At 38.0% G+C, this 14911-nt stretch overlaps 1 pseudogene; it reads left to right on the top strand.

The window, feature by feature from the left end:
* The first annotated feature begins 8610 nt into the window (after positions 1-8610).
* On the top strand, positions 8611-9367 carry LOC122668592 (annotated as a pseudogene).
* Positions 9368-14911: the final 5544 nt, after the last annotated feature.

Raw genomic sequence — 14911 nt, 5'->3', positions numbered from 1 at the left:
AAGTTAACTTTTATAGTTGAGCAGGTTAATGAATGGATCCCCTCTCATGAGTTCGTCCGTAGATTCGTTCGATTTATTTTCTCTCGGCCTTTGAGTTCTCTGAGAATGGATGAACGAATGAATTCGCGTTCCGCATCCTTCCATTAGTCCGCTCTCCCTATTTTGCAGTGGAGCCACGAATGGACCCAGAGCACTGATTTCGTCTGTGAGTCCGCTCGATTTATTTTAGGCTTTTAAGCCTAGATTTTGAGACCTTTTGACCACACCTATGTATGATGATTTTATGCCTATACCCTAGATTGGACACCCCTTTTGCTTGGCTCATGCATAATTATTGCTTGCCTTGAATGTAAATTGTGGTGTCTACATTCTTAGGCCTACATTGACTGGGCCAGCCAATAAGAAATGGCAGGCATTAGTGTACGCTGTGACTCCCCTCCTATGCGAGAGAAGGAGAACTACCTTTGAGGATGAAAATCCTTAGACCCCATTAGTGAGTGAATCGGGAGTGATTTTTTAGGAAACCCTGAACCTATGTGGTATAGAAACCCTTATTGGGGTACATAGGATCCAACTCGTAGCCAGACGAGGAGATGAGATCAAAGGCTGATTTGGAATAACTTAGCCTGAGTGATCAATAAAGACCACGTGAGTGTGAAGGTCATTTATGACACCTCACGGACTAGCAATGAACTCTATTTGTACTTTACTTGGTTCATCCAAACCTTGTTTAGACTCATAGAGGAAATCCTAAGTTGTGAAGTGACACCCAAAATGACTTAGTATACCATGCCTAGAGCTAACCTGCCCTTGTGGATGTACTTAAGTGGCAAATATCTGCCCATAGGGATATGAATGTAATTATTAAACTTATACCTATGATTTTTGTGATAATAAAAATATAAATATATCCCTTGAACCCTTGTGTGTGGCTAGATTAGTTCTTCTGAGCCACAAGTGTGACATTGGTTTGACCTTATCATGGTAGCTAGTTTAAGCCCCAACCCTGGTCAACCAAACCCTAAGTTAATAGTTAATGAGTTTAATAATGAACAAATAGGTTAGTTATGGGACCTACTTAAAGAAATTGACTTGAACCTGGATTGGTAAAGGTTGCTTGGCTCTCAAAAGAGGACCAATATGGACTTTTCCCTGTGAGATGACTATATAGTAGGCTTGCTAGGTTATGAAAGCTGAAAACTGAAGGATGTAACAAGACCTTCTCCAACGACAGATATGAATGGAGTAATGGGTCACCAAATGCATTTCCACCGTACTAGAAGTGAACAATAGGAGATTCTATCAAGATTCTAAATCATTCTAAAGTTGGGTTAGGTAATGAGATAACCTGAAGTTAAAGCATTTAGAATATGAACCCTATGTTGGGGACTGGATAGATTCAGTCCTGTAACCCAAGAATGACCAGAGTAGTGAAGGTCAGAATGGTATCACCTGATCTGGAAGATCTAGGGAACTTTCTGTTCCTGATAGCTTAGTTTAGTGTGTAAAGCCTGATGTGACCTACTGGTATATTATGATCATCAGCCCTAAACCCAATGGAGCCTAGGGTTATTATGAACCACACCCCCTGTGGTAATGTGGCCCTAAAAGGAAAAGGAATTGTAGAACTTGACCTGTTGCGTCAAATAGGCCCTGCCTTATCTTGACCCGACCTTTGACTTAGTCCAAGTAGTGGGTAATAAGAGATGTTGTTATTCAACAAGCTCGCACCCTTGAGATCGGGTTGCCTCAAATTTCGAGGACAAAATTTATAATAAGGTTGGGGGGATATTACACCTGCACCCCAAATATACCCAAATACCCCGGGTCAATTTAGACCTTACCTAAAGGGCAATGCCACGGTGGCACTGGCCAACACCTGTAACCTCAGACTTAAAATATTATAATAAGAATACCCTCGAAGTCTTGGAAGTGTGGGCCAAAGCCCCATAATTTTTCTTGAACTTTGGACCCTGACAGCAGCACCGGAGTCCCGACCGGATCCACTGTTGGTGAATCCGATCGATAGTCCGCCCGTGCTGTCATCTACCTTTTTAGATTATTTTCCTGTGGGACCCACATTCCCGTATCCCAGACACCATACTTAGAGTCTTGGACTAAATGGACCCTCACCCTTACTATTAAATTATTAATTGGGCCATGAAAGTGGGCCCACAAGACTTAACTTAAAGAATTAATGAGTTTTATATTTAACTCAAAACCAAACAAAGCCTAAGGACTAATAGGTCTTTTGAGACTTATGGCTAAACCAAACATAACTTAACTATTTGGACCTAAGAACCTTAGCCAAACTAGCCCTAAGGCCCAACTTAAGTTAAAATAGATTTTGGGATTTAAGGACCTAGGCAAACAGGCCCTAAGGCCCATTTTAGTTATTTATAGGTATGAGCTCTTTAGCTCATTCCCATTTCTCCCTATTGTTGAAACTGTAGAAGAAGAAGAAGATGAAGAAGAAGAAGAAGAAGAAGAAGAGAAGGGAAGGGAGAAGAGAGGAAGCTGTTGTCCTCTCCTCCTACACGTCATCCCCTCCCTCCCCTCTTGCTGTCTGGAAAAGGAAAGAAAAGAAGAAGGAGAAGAAGAAAAGAAAAGGAAAGGAAGAAGAAGAAGAAGGAGAGGAAGAAAAGAAGGTGAAAGGGGGCTCACCTAGCCCTAGGTTTTGGTTCTCCATTGGAGGTGAGTGATTTCCATCTCTCCCTCTCCATTTCTCTAATTTCTAGTTTAGGTTTTGGATTTTGGAGTTTGGGTTTGGCTTGGGTTCAACTTGGGACCCAATGCTCTTGTGTTGGAGCTTGTTCTTACTCCCTTTTGGTGTCATTGCACACCCTTAATCCTCCCAATGGTGTGTCATTCAACCCAAGCCATGAAAACCTAGTTTTTTTTTTCCCCAAAAACCCAAATTTGGGTTGAGGATTTGAACATAGACCATAGATGGCTGAATGTATTGTTCCATTAGGGTATTCGGGACCCTAATGAACCTTGGAAGTCATCCCTACAAGCCCTTGAAGCCATTGGGGGCATTGGGGATCAATTTAGGTGAAGTTCGGACTTGAAAAACCCATTCCTGCTGCGAGCGGACTAAGGGCCAGACTCACCATTGTGCATCCTCCCATGAATCCGCCCCCTCGGGTGTGTCTCGGGTGTGTCTCAGGGTTTGACCGGATGCACGGGCGAACTCACACAAACAGAATCCGTTTGTGGATTCGCCCGCAGTATACGGCATGACTACTGTTTAGTATTTTGGCCATAACTTTGTCTATACATATCGTATCGATACGATTCAAGTTGCGTTGTAAAATAGACTCAAAGGGGTACATTTTCTATGAAAGAACCGTGAACCCAATCCAAATAAAAGATCCTAAAAAGTGGGCCCAAACCCAGTTGATATATTTTGACAGCAACTTAGGAACATGACTTTAATTCGATGACCTCGCCCACATTGTGGCTGCTTGTGTAAGACTTAGTAAACCTTATTAGAGGTTAATTACTACCTAAAGTGCCCCCTAAATGTATTAATTAATTGACCTATCGGGGTGCCAAGGTCTACCCTTGATACCTTCGAAACCCCTTGCTGTCCTAAGGGAGTTGAGACCTCAACCTAGAAATGAAAAAATCCTAAGGAGAGACCAATCTATAGGATCTCCCAAGACCAATGAATGATATGAGACATTATGCCATTGGGAAGGTTTAGGACACCCTCCCCTAGCCCATGAGACTGTTAGATCTCAAGAAGAAGGCTGGGAGTCAGATTGACTTAAAGATTTTATGTTTAGAATTACTTGTCTATAACACTTGGGGCTCCTCTTGGGACCCATCCATACTTTCTAACTTTATGTTTCACGTACCCCTAGGCTACCTAACCAGAGCGAGAGAGCATATATCAAGGCAGTTCATACCAAACACATCGAACGACATCCGAATTATTGTGAGTGGGTTCTGGGTGATTTTGTTGGGTTTGAATATTATAATATGCAAATCTTAAGCATGATATTATATAAATATAAGCATTGTGCGCATTGCATCTTTTATCTCATATGTGAGTTGTTATGAATGTGATAGTATGCTCACCATTGTATCGGACTACGATGTCGGGTGCGCCGGTATCGGAACCTCACTTTATTTAATTATGAAAACTGTTATATGCCATCCTGATCTGTATGTGTCGTGCCATGCTGGTACCCGGGTACTAGATGGAATGAGACGTTGATGCACCCGGAATACCTCTCGGGATGATAGGATTTGCATGTACTATACCTACGGCTAGGATGCTTGTTCCCTTATGCTACGACCCTTCCCAACAGGGGTTTATGTGTTGGATAGTCTGAACACCTGTGGTCTGTGGAGGTGGGAGAGGCTAGGACAGGGGTAGTGATGACTATCAGGGTGTGCCACTGGATGGTCATGATGGCCGGATTCTACCAGCATAGGTCCCTTCGTGCTAATTGAGGATTCATTGGGGCGATAGTATAAGTGTCCCTCAGTGTCTCCTGAGTTATCACAGTAGTATATACTTTACCGAAAGAATCTGTGTGCTAGGTGGAAAATGAATCTAACATTGGCATGCATCATTCTGCTTGATATTGATTGTGTGATGTACGTGCATTCCCCTTTGCTCTCTCTTTAGCTAGTGTAGCTAACCCCGTTGTGCAACCCCTTTTTAGTTGATATCCAGGAGGTACCACTCTTGATGAGCACCATTGGATGCTAATCAAGTGGAGCCGGTGGCTGTGACTTGGATGTAGATGTACACCCAAGATTGATGCTTTTGGGGCAATTATTTATTATTTAAATTTTTGTCTTCATTCCACAATCATCTATAAACTGTATGTTTATTTATAAGGAGAGTAGTGAATGGTTATAAATATTGAAACTGTACTATGTGTTATCATTAGAGAATCGATGCTCTATAATTTCATATGATTTAATTTAATTTCGCTTCCGCTATCTCTGTATTTGGAATGGTTTATTCCATTTGGTACGTTCCTTTCTGTTATCAAAAGGTGATGAGAGGGTGGACTGTGGCTCGGGACACTGTATCTATGATCCTGGTAGGTGTTGGGATGACACGTGTTGTCCCAGTCACCCCCTATTGTAGCAAAATATCTTACATCAGGATGGGGGCGTGACTAGCAGTCTCCACTCTACCAGTGTCCCAAAATCCTCATGCTTGTAAACATTGCCATAGTCATCAGAGATAGCCTATAGGTATTTATCTAACACTTCATCATCAAACTCATCTTGTGCCTTCCTCCCTTCAAGTGTTTAGCCATGGCCTGCTTGTATCTGATCCAGCTACTTAGATCCAAAGCCACCTCTGCTTCAAACCTAACCCTCTCCATTTGATGTAAGAGTTAGCTCTCTGCCCTAGCTTGCTGGAACAGTCTCCACTCTACCAGTGTCTCGAATCCTCATACTTGTAAACACTACCAGAGTCATCAGAAACAACCTATGGTATTTCTCAAACACTTCATCATCAAACTCATCTTGTGCCTTTTTGTTTTCAACATTAGTCTTCCTCCCTTCAAGTGTTTAGCCATGGCTTGGTGTACCTCATAAGGAATTTGGGTGCATTTGGCCACTTCCTTGCACCCAACAACTAAATGCCACTTTAGTCTAGTGGTCCCTTTAGAATTTAGTACCTTATTACAATATATACTTGCACTATGAATTTAGCACCTTATTATAATACTTGCACTATGAATTTTTCTTATTGTTTCCTATATTGGTTATCCATACCTCTAGGCTTTATCTCCACCTGCACCCTCATTGTGTTGCTTTCTTCTTATTTTTTACATTGTTACATAAAAATGCATGCATTATTAACTACTCTACATCATTTCAAACTCCTAAAACAATTATATAGTTATTTCCTATGCTAGAGCTAAAATGTTACATTTATATGTAAAGTGTTTTTTTATATAAAAACTATTGTGTGATGTGTGTTTGGATTTACTAATATATTTATATAATTTATGCTAATGTGCTAAGAGATTGATGGAACCCAAGCTGTTGAAGAGGTACAGTTGAGGAAAGAACAAACCTTGTTGATTTAATGAAGAACTGGTGAGGGTAGTCTTCCGTGACTTGAAGATCAATGAGCTGAAAGCAACATCAAATTGAAGGAATCTTTCAAGGTCAAGATTAGGATTTGATTTTTATTGGCATAAATTTGTAAACCTAATGTACTTGATAAAAAATATGTAAAAATCCCAAGATAGTGACATAAAAAAGGACCTAAATGAAAAAACCATGAAATTAGATGGTTTGACTTAAAGAATTGTCTAAATCTGTTGTCATCGATCTTTTATGAACAGAGATGGATGATGCGCTCAAATAGCAAATAAAAGTAATCTAATTCATAACTCATAGACAACCGAGGTTTAAAGTTCTATGTCCACGAACGACCATCACGATCTTTTGTGGCTAGTTTTAGTACATGTCCAATAGTGACATATTGACAGTGCATGTTCTCTTTGACAGAGAAATAAAATAGATTTCGCCAATTAATCGATTGTTCATTTTGTAGGTAGGATGTGTATTGTAGACAAATGTACTATGACCTAGTAGTGGAGGGGATATTATTGGCAAATTATTTAAGTGTATTGTTGCCATTTGTTCTCTAGAGAATATTGACTTCATCTAGTTGTTCTTGAATTGCTACCGATACATATTTCATTCTTCTAGTTTGACGTTTTTATATGTAGAGACAACATTAGTTGGATGGCTAGGACTGAATTTGGACGTCGATGTAAGGGCCTAAGTTTTGGGTAATTAAATAAATGGATTTTGTCAAATAAGAAAGAATGAGCCACTCTTAACATATGATGTCCAGTTGGTTGCTTCTACATTGATGATTAGGGTAGTGATTATGAACTGCAGTTGGTGTATTTTGTGACAACCCATCCAATGATATGGACCAAATGGGATGTGTTTTAACTTGATCAAATGATTGAAATGGTGCTCCACCATGTCAACTTTTCATAGAAATTTGTTTACATTGTTCAATCATTCTGTATAGAATGCTTCTCAACATTTTCATTGTTCTGTGGGAAGAAGTCTAGAGTAGATACTCTTCATTTGATATAGCAATTTTTCTACTATTTAAGTTTTTATTATGGTATCTCTTGCAATTTTCTATTTTTTATGTTTCCTTTGTTTAAGAACAATGAATAAATTTTCCTTATTTTAGCCTCCCCCTTTTACCCAAAAAAAAAAAAAAAAAGTCTCCCCCTTCTCTTTCTCTCACACTCTCTTCTAAGTGAATTTGAAGATCACCTTTAACATGCGAATCTTCCCCTGATTATACTTGAAATGTTTTTAGACAAATGTATCAATTTCTTCTTGGGATTCATCTTTGTCTAAAGGATTGAGAATCAATTTCAAGCTTTAAGATTTGCTCAACATATGGTGGTAGGCAAAAATTCAAGTCCTAATCAAATATGGTTATGAAATTTCATGAATGGAAAAGAGGGTTCAGGTGGAGGACAAGGGGAAATGTGAAAGTTTTGGAGTTCAAAATGTCTTTCATTTAATGGTTTTAATTAGAGTACTGAAAAAATCCCAATATTGCAAGCTTAATTGTCAAGACTTAAAAAACATTCCATCAGGGCCCTTGTTCACAAAATGAAGCCCCTCGAAGTCTTGACAACTATCGAATGAAAATATTTTTTTGTATTTTGTGATCAGGGAAGCAAATTTTTTCTCTTCCTTATAAAAGAACATCCCAATGCACGAGGCTCGCGCTACTACAGGGTTTGGGAGGGACAAATGTATATAGAAGAGGCTATTTCCAAGTTTTGAACCTACAACCAACGGGTTGTAAACAGATTTTTTCTCATCTATGTCAGTGCGAGAAATTCCATGACCTAACAGTAAGTTTGTCAATTTAATATACTAAAATGCTTATGGGACAATTCATGTTTGAGACTGTTTCTTGTCAAATTAGCTGACTATCTAATTCTTTGAAGATATCTACCTATGTTTTGTTATGTTGCTAATGTTTGCGAAGACCAAACTAGTGATTGTGATGGGTTCTTTCATTTTCTTGTTTCTTCTTGATAAAAACTGAAGATGTGCATTATGTCTTACATAATGTGAGAAGATATTAGAAGGCTAAAAAGTACTGTATGCTTGAAAAGAGAGCATAGAGGAATGGGGCATGTTATTTCAATCCCCCCCCCAACAAAAATGTCATTTTCTCCTTCAAGGTTTAAAATTCTGGGATGTAATTAGTGTAATTCATTATATAAAAAATAAATCTCTGGAGGCTGAAGCCAAATATCTTAACTGAAAATTTTCACATCGACTTAAAAGACTACACAATCATGTCGTCATCTTGCTTTATTCCTTTGATAGTTTGATAATTTTTCTTTTAACATTGTATTGAAATATTCCATTGTGACTAAGTGGTTATGGGTTCGAGCCTGGAAACAACTTCTTTACGAAAGTAGGGGTAAGGCTGCATACATTATGATCCTCCCCAGACCCCGTAGTGGCGGGAACCTCGTGCATTGAGTATGCCCTTTATTTTTTTTATTATTGAAATGCTCATGATAAACCTAAATTATATGACATGACTGATTAATAGCAACCATGAATATACAAGAACTACTCAATTGTATACCCCTCCCCCCCCCCCCCAACGAAAAGAATAGAAAAAAAGATTTAAATTGTGCTTTGTGGAAGATGCAAATATGAAGAGGGTATGCTTAACAACAGCCACAATAGTTAATGCTCGTAGAATGCTAGATATGCACAATGTTGTCACTTTCACTCTATTGATGTTCTTGATTTCTCTAATATTTTAGACTTCTTTATAGATTATAGATATGGACAATACTATGACCTTTTAAGACACTTTGATGTTGGTGGCTTTCCTTCCACTGCAAACTACCTTTTTCTTAGGGATTATGTTGATCATGGCAAGCAAAGCTTAGGGACTCTATGTTTGTTTCTAGCCTACAAAGTGACATATCCTAACAATTTCTTCATTTGAGGAAAGAATCTATGGGAATTAAGAGAATCTATGATTTCTATGATGAGTGTAAAAGAAGGTTTAATGTCCAACTATGGAAAAATTTTCACTGACTGCTTTAATTGTTTGCCTTTGGCAGTACTCATTGATAAAAGATACTTTGAATGTAGGGGGGTCTCTCTCTCTAAAATTGGATAATGTGAATTAAATAAATGACCTTTTGGAGCCTATTAAGAATCTAGATAATGGTCTACTTTGCTATTTGTTATGGTCTGATCTTGATCCCCATATTGAGGGGTGGGGTGAGAATGATCGAGGTGTGTCCTAAATGTTTGGAGCCGATAGGGTTATTGGATTTTTGGAGAGGAATAATCTTGATCTAATATGTTAAGGCCATTAGGTTAGTAAACTTCAACTCATCTTTTAAATTGGACTATTAGCAAAAGCCTTACATCCCAATAAGTAGGTTGAAGTCCATCAGTGTTATAATCTTCCCTCCCCCCACCCCTTTTGTTCATTTTCCTTTAACACTAGTTGGGCAGTCTCCCAATAAAACAATCATCATTTGATGGGCATATATATGGCACTGACATGTGTATGGGGCTATGGGCATCATTGGTAACAAGGGGTTGTCTCCCCCCTTCTTCAACAGGTTTACATTAACATTTAAAAAATTAATCTGCATGTAGTGGAGGATATGTATGAATTCTTTGAGAAACAAAAATTAGTCACAATAATTTTCAGCTTCAAACTATAGTGGAAATTCGATAATGCGGGTACTTTATTGAGTGTTGATGAAGCTATAGTGTGTTCTTTTCAAATCTTGAAACCAATGGATAACAAACTAGTCGAATACAAATTAGTTGAAGACAATTCTAATACATCAGGGTTGACTCTTAAGAAGATATATATTTTAATCCATTTCTCCTCTATAATTGATTAACTATTTCTTATGCCGCAAAATCTGAAGCTAAAATGGTTTTGTTTTCTCTCATATTGTTTTGTATGTTTTGACAGGCTCTCATGACTTTATCTAAGCAGCTACCCAAAAGTGGAAGGTTTTGACATGTGACACATTTGATGGCCTTTGCAAACTTGGTTCAATCCAAGGGGTGTCTGGGGAGCTTAGTTTTGCTATAGTTTGATTTTTATTTTTTATTTTTTGGTTCTTTGACGGTATTGGTCTAGACAAACCTTGCTACTCAATCATCATGAGAATAATATATGATCTATAAATTAACATGGAAAAATATCCTCTATACAGGAACTGAGAGGGGGCATCATAGTTTGTTTCACAAAGTCTTTCTTCAATTAACAATCTGTCATTGTAAAATTTGAATGCAGTTTGTACTAGTGTGAAGAAAGGGTTGACTAAAATTTTTTCATAAATTCATAAATCTATGATGTATTTTGCATGTAGGTTCAAAAAGTTATAAGTGATAGGGTGGTAAGTATAATTGAAAAATCATATTTTCATCATAAATGTCTGAGACAACTAAGTTGGATTTGATCTTTGACATGTTAAGGTATATAGTCTACATATTATAGTGGATGGGTCTTTTAGCCTAATGTAAATTTTAAGCCATGATATATGAAATTTTATTTTTAACTTTTGGTATGATAAAAAGGAAATAAAATAAAAAACATAATAAGATAGTAGTAAATATGAAAATAGTGAAATGTGTTTGTGTCTTTTTAGATTTTTTAATTGTTTATTTTTTTGAAAATGATACGACAAATCTGAATCATTCATTTTTATGTTTATTTAATCTAAACCACCTAGTCTCACTCGAGTTGGGAGAGTACATAGTAATGTTTAGAGTATTGATACACATGCATGGACATATACAATATGTTTGTCAATACAAAAGAAGGTGTTCGATTGAATTAGATTATGAAATTTGATATTTGTCTAATCTAGATCATAACCTCTCTTTCTAACGATCGAAATGGACACATCATTTGTCCAAGTGATAGAATGGATGTTTTGTCATATTTGAAAAAATAATAAACCTTTTGTTACAATAATAATTCATCTTATTAACAGTTTTATTTTTCTTCTTCTTCTTCTTGTTTTTTTCCTTCCAAACACAGCTTTAGAGGGCTGAAACTGCCTATTCCCACTTAGAGCAAAGGCTACCTTTATGGACAATGGGGACTTTTTCCTCCATGAACATTTGACATCCTTTTGAGCGGATTGGTTAACAAACCTTGGGATAATTAAGAATGAGCATGACACAAATTGTATTAGCAAAGCATCTACGGTCCACCAATACTGGCATAGTTTAAAGGATCGGTCATGTTGCTTCTTTTTTACAACAGCTTTAGGAATTGATGAGTGGCAAGGACCAAGCAATATGGGTCTATGATACTAAGTTACTTAGCAACAAAGATACATGTAACCAATCCCATTTAGTTGAGATAAGGCAGGTCTAAAATTCTTAAATCGGGATCTGGATTGATCAGTTCCGATTAGGACACTTGGGTATATGATATTAAGTACAACTATCAATAGACCAGTGTTCGAGGTTTTGGTCAAGCCCGAAACTTGGTACATTTTTTTGTTAGTTTCGATGATGGGTTTCAGGGGCCATATGTTCAAATTATGTCTTGAAACTTGTAAGACTGCCTATTTTAGGGCCTCAAAACATACTGGAACTCTCAATTTTTTAAAAACAAACCTAAAATGGTAGTTTAACTTCAGACCCTAGATTGATAGTTTATGTTGTGTATAAACATTGATATGGTCTATTCCATACAATATTTAGTATTAGAACACATATAATTCAACCAAGACAACTTAAATAAGCATTAAGAATGAAAAGATATCAAATTATAAACCATTTCATAAATCATACATCTAACATTGTTGTTACAAAGAGTCAAATATATAGGAGTTATTCACCAAAAAAAAAATATATAGGAGTTAACAATACAGGCAACAAGTCACCCACATGCCCATCCTAAAGTCCTGGACTCATAGTATTGAAATGAGTGTCGGGTTAGATCAAATCCACTAGTAAATTGCCACTGTCAAACCAAGTTAGCGGCTAATTGGACCACACAAGCTGGCTATGTCATAGTACGGTAGATGAATCACTCTAAATAGTCATTGACATAAGCCATATAAATTGAATCATCAACAAACTGGAGGTACCCTATCCTAGGGTATGGATCTCTGATTCATGTAGAACTCGAGTTAAAGCCTCTATTGTTAAATGGTGCCTGAGGAACTAGAACTAGTATGTGTGACTGGGGGACTAGAAATCTGAAGATGTTGTCCACAAAACCTGACCCAGTGCGGGATTGACCCTTATACTCAGAGACAGAGGGTAATGATGATGAAGAGCTAACCTGCCCAAACTGACCATACCCAATATAATGACTACGGTGCTCTATGTACTATATTCATATGACAGTGCACGCCACTACTCCTCATGCGTACCACTATCCATACTCATACCTCTGAGTGTCAGTCAAGCTCCTATCACCGATGTCCATGGACTCTATATTATCATCCTCCATCTTAGGTGGTGGTATGAATCATCAACACAGGCCTCTCAAGTAGCTTGCAACCTTGCACATGTGGGGGCATGTGCACTGTGGTCCTCATCCTGTGTAGCATGAGTAATCTGAGTCTTGCCTATGAAGCACAGGGGCTCTAGCTCCGACTCTTGCTGGTGCTGGTAATGGTACCTCTCGCGCATCCCCCCATAACCACCACCACTGGAATGTGACCACTCGGGGTTATACTAATCATCCCTACTAGCCTAAGACTCAAAAGGTCGAGGTGTCTGTGAATACACATGGCCCTCGTGAGACATCATATATTCGTCCACATTTGTACCCATATAACTAGCTATCTCAAGGTCGGGCCTACCCCAAACCTAATTCATGACAAAGTTACGTTGATCCATCACCCACTGGTATAGGGGATCCTCTTCATCATCTAAGTTAAGTTGGAAAATATTGGCAAACTATATTAGATCGTTATTACCCTCCATGCCTTGGCATATGTTCTGCATTTTAATTTCATTGCATATATACCAACTACTCTAATTGTTTTGTGACCCAATCGGTTCCTCCTCTTGGAGTGGATCAATGAGAATGTACATTAGTTGCGCTCACATTCGGAAGTAGAACAAGTCTAAGAAAGCACCTTAATTTTTATCTTTCTCAAGTTAGGTGAGTCTTCCCCATAGAACACCCACCAATCAGTTATATTAGAAATTTAGATTATGATTATTTATAGGTATATGCATTCAATAGAGACAAGATGGCAAATAATGTATGGACCTACTAGCATTTGTGGATTCTCTAGCAACCACTGCGGCTACACGACTGAAACTCCCTGCAACATCTCTGAAGTTTTTTGTGTATACTCATTTCAAAGTTCAAACATGCATTGCATTAGTACATAATGCTTTCTATAGTCGTATTTGCATTTTCTCTTATCTATACGAAGTCAATAATGCCTTTCCCACTATTTTCGACGCCCATCTAAGATACCCAAACTGGTTGGCGAATTGTTGTGGTGAAGGAAACTATCTCCTCCCACCCCCCACCCACCCCAAAAAAATAAAAGGTTTTCTAATAAGGGGTCTTAATTTTCGGTAGGAAATTGGTGTATCTAAGACAAATGTATTTAAGAACATTCCTTTAAAAATAGGCAAAAGAGTGCAAGGATGGAAGAATCAGCTTCTTTCACATGGGGATTGTGAAATTCTTATTAAATTAGTAGCATATTCGTTGTCTAGCAATGTCGCATCACATTTCTCACTCCCAGGCTCCTTGCATAATTCAATTAGGAAGAACATCAATGATTTTTTTTAGGGCCGAAAAGATGGGGAACCCAAAGTTCATTCGATCTATTGGACGCATCTTTGTCAGTCTAAGGAGAAGGGAGGATTGGGTTTCGAGACCCCATCTTACAAAACCAAGCTCTTCCATCCAAGGTAGCGTGGAGACTATATGAAAACCCAGATTCTTTATGGGTGAAGTTCATTAAAGCTATGTACTTCCCGAAATCAGTTTTCCTTCATGCATCTTGATAGGATGCAAGGTTCTTTTAGATGGCCTTTTATGGATATTGGTTCCGACAATAGTGTTGACATATCAGTGTAGAATTAAAATCCGCCCAGGATCGCAAATAGACTGATCAAGAACACATCCAATATGTGACAGATTCGTTCTAGGGAGCATACCTTCCTTCGGATCCATGGAGACGACGAAGAACGCAGTGGAATAGCACTTTAGTCTTCTCCGAAGCAAGGATCTTCTCCTCTAATCTCCCTTTTAGCACTGGCTCGATGGTAGAACCCCTTCAGTCTCCGTTTTAGTAGAGTGGTGTTACAATGTGTTGATTGAAGTTAGAGGAGGGACCTAGCTTCCCTTTTATACAGATTACCATAGATCCTCCCATTACAGATCTAACGGTGATCTGTGAGCCTACACTAGTCAGCCCATATTGGAAATCCTAAGATATTGCATATCTACCTTATTAGACCAACCCTTTAGAAATGGCAGTTGCCACAATTAATAGAACCCACTAAATAGGAATGAATATAGAATAAGAAATAAAATATTCTAACATTCTCCCGCTTGGGTTATATTAATTGTAACCAAGTTAAAACAAAATTTTTGTTTTGTTCAAAAAACATTTCTGAAAACATGCGCTCGCCTTTATGTTGGTCTAGAGATAATTCTCAAGGATCAATCCCTTCACATAGAGTCTCAAACACCGAATCATGGTGGTAACTACATCTTTTAAGCGACACAGGACCATCCATAGTCACGAATGCCCTTAACTCTACTGAAATGGATGCAATATGGTAGTGTAGCAACTGAATAACATTTTATATTTATGTGTTATCTCTTTTGTCAGTCCAATTCTCTTTCCTTAAGTGACCCAAGGACACA

Source organism: Telopea speciosissima, chromosome 7 (genome assembly GCF_018873765.1).
Source record: "Telopea speciosissima isolate NSW1024214 ecotype Mountain lineage chromosome 7, Tspe_v1, whole genome shotgun sequence".
In the NCBI taxonomy this organism is placed as follows: Eukaryota; Viridiplantae; Streptophyta; class Magnoliopsida; order Proteales; family Proteaceae; genus Telopea; species Telopea speciosissima.
The sequence above is the reverse complement of the archived record's forward strand: the minus strand, read 5'-3'. Positions and strand labels throughout refer to the sequence as shown.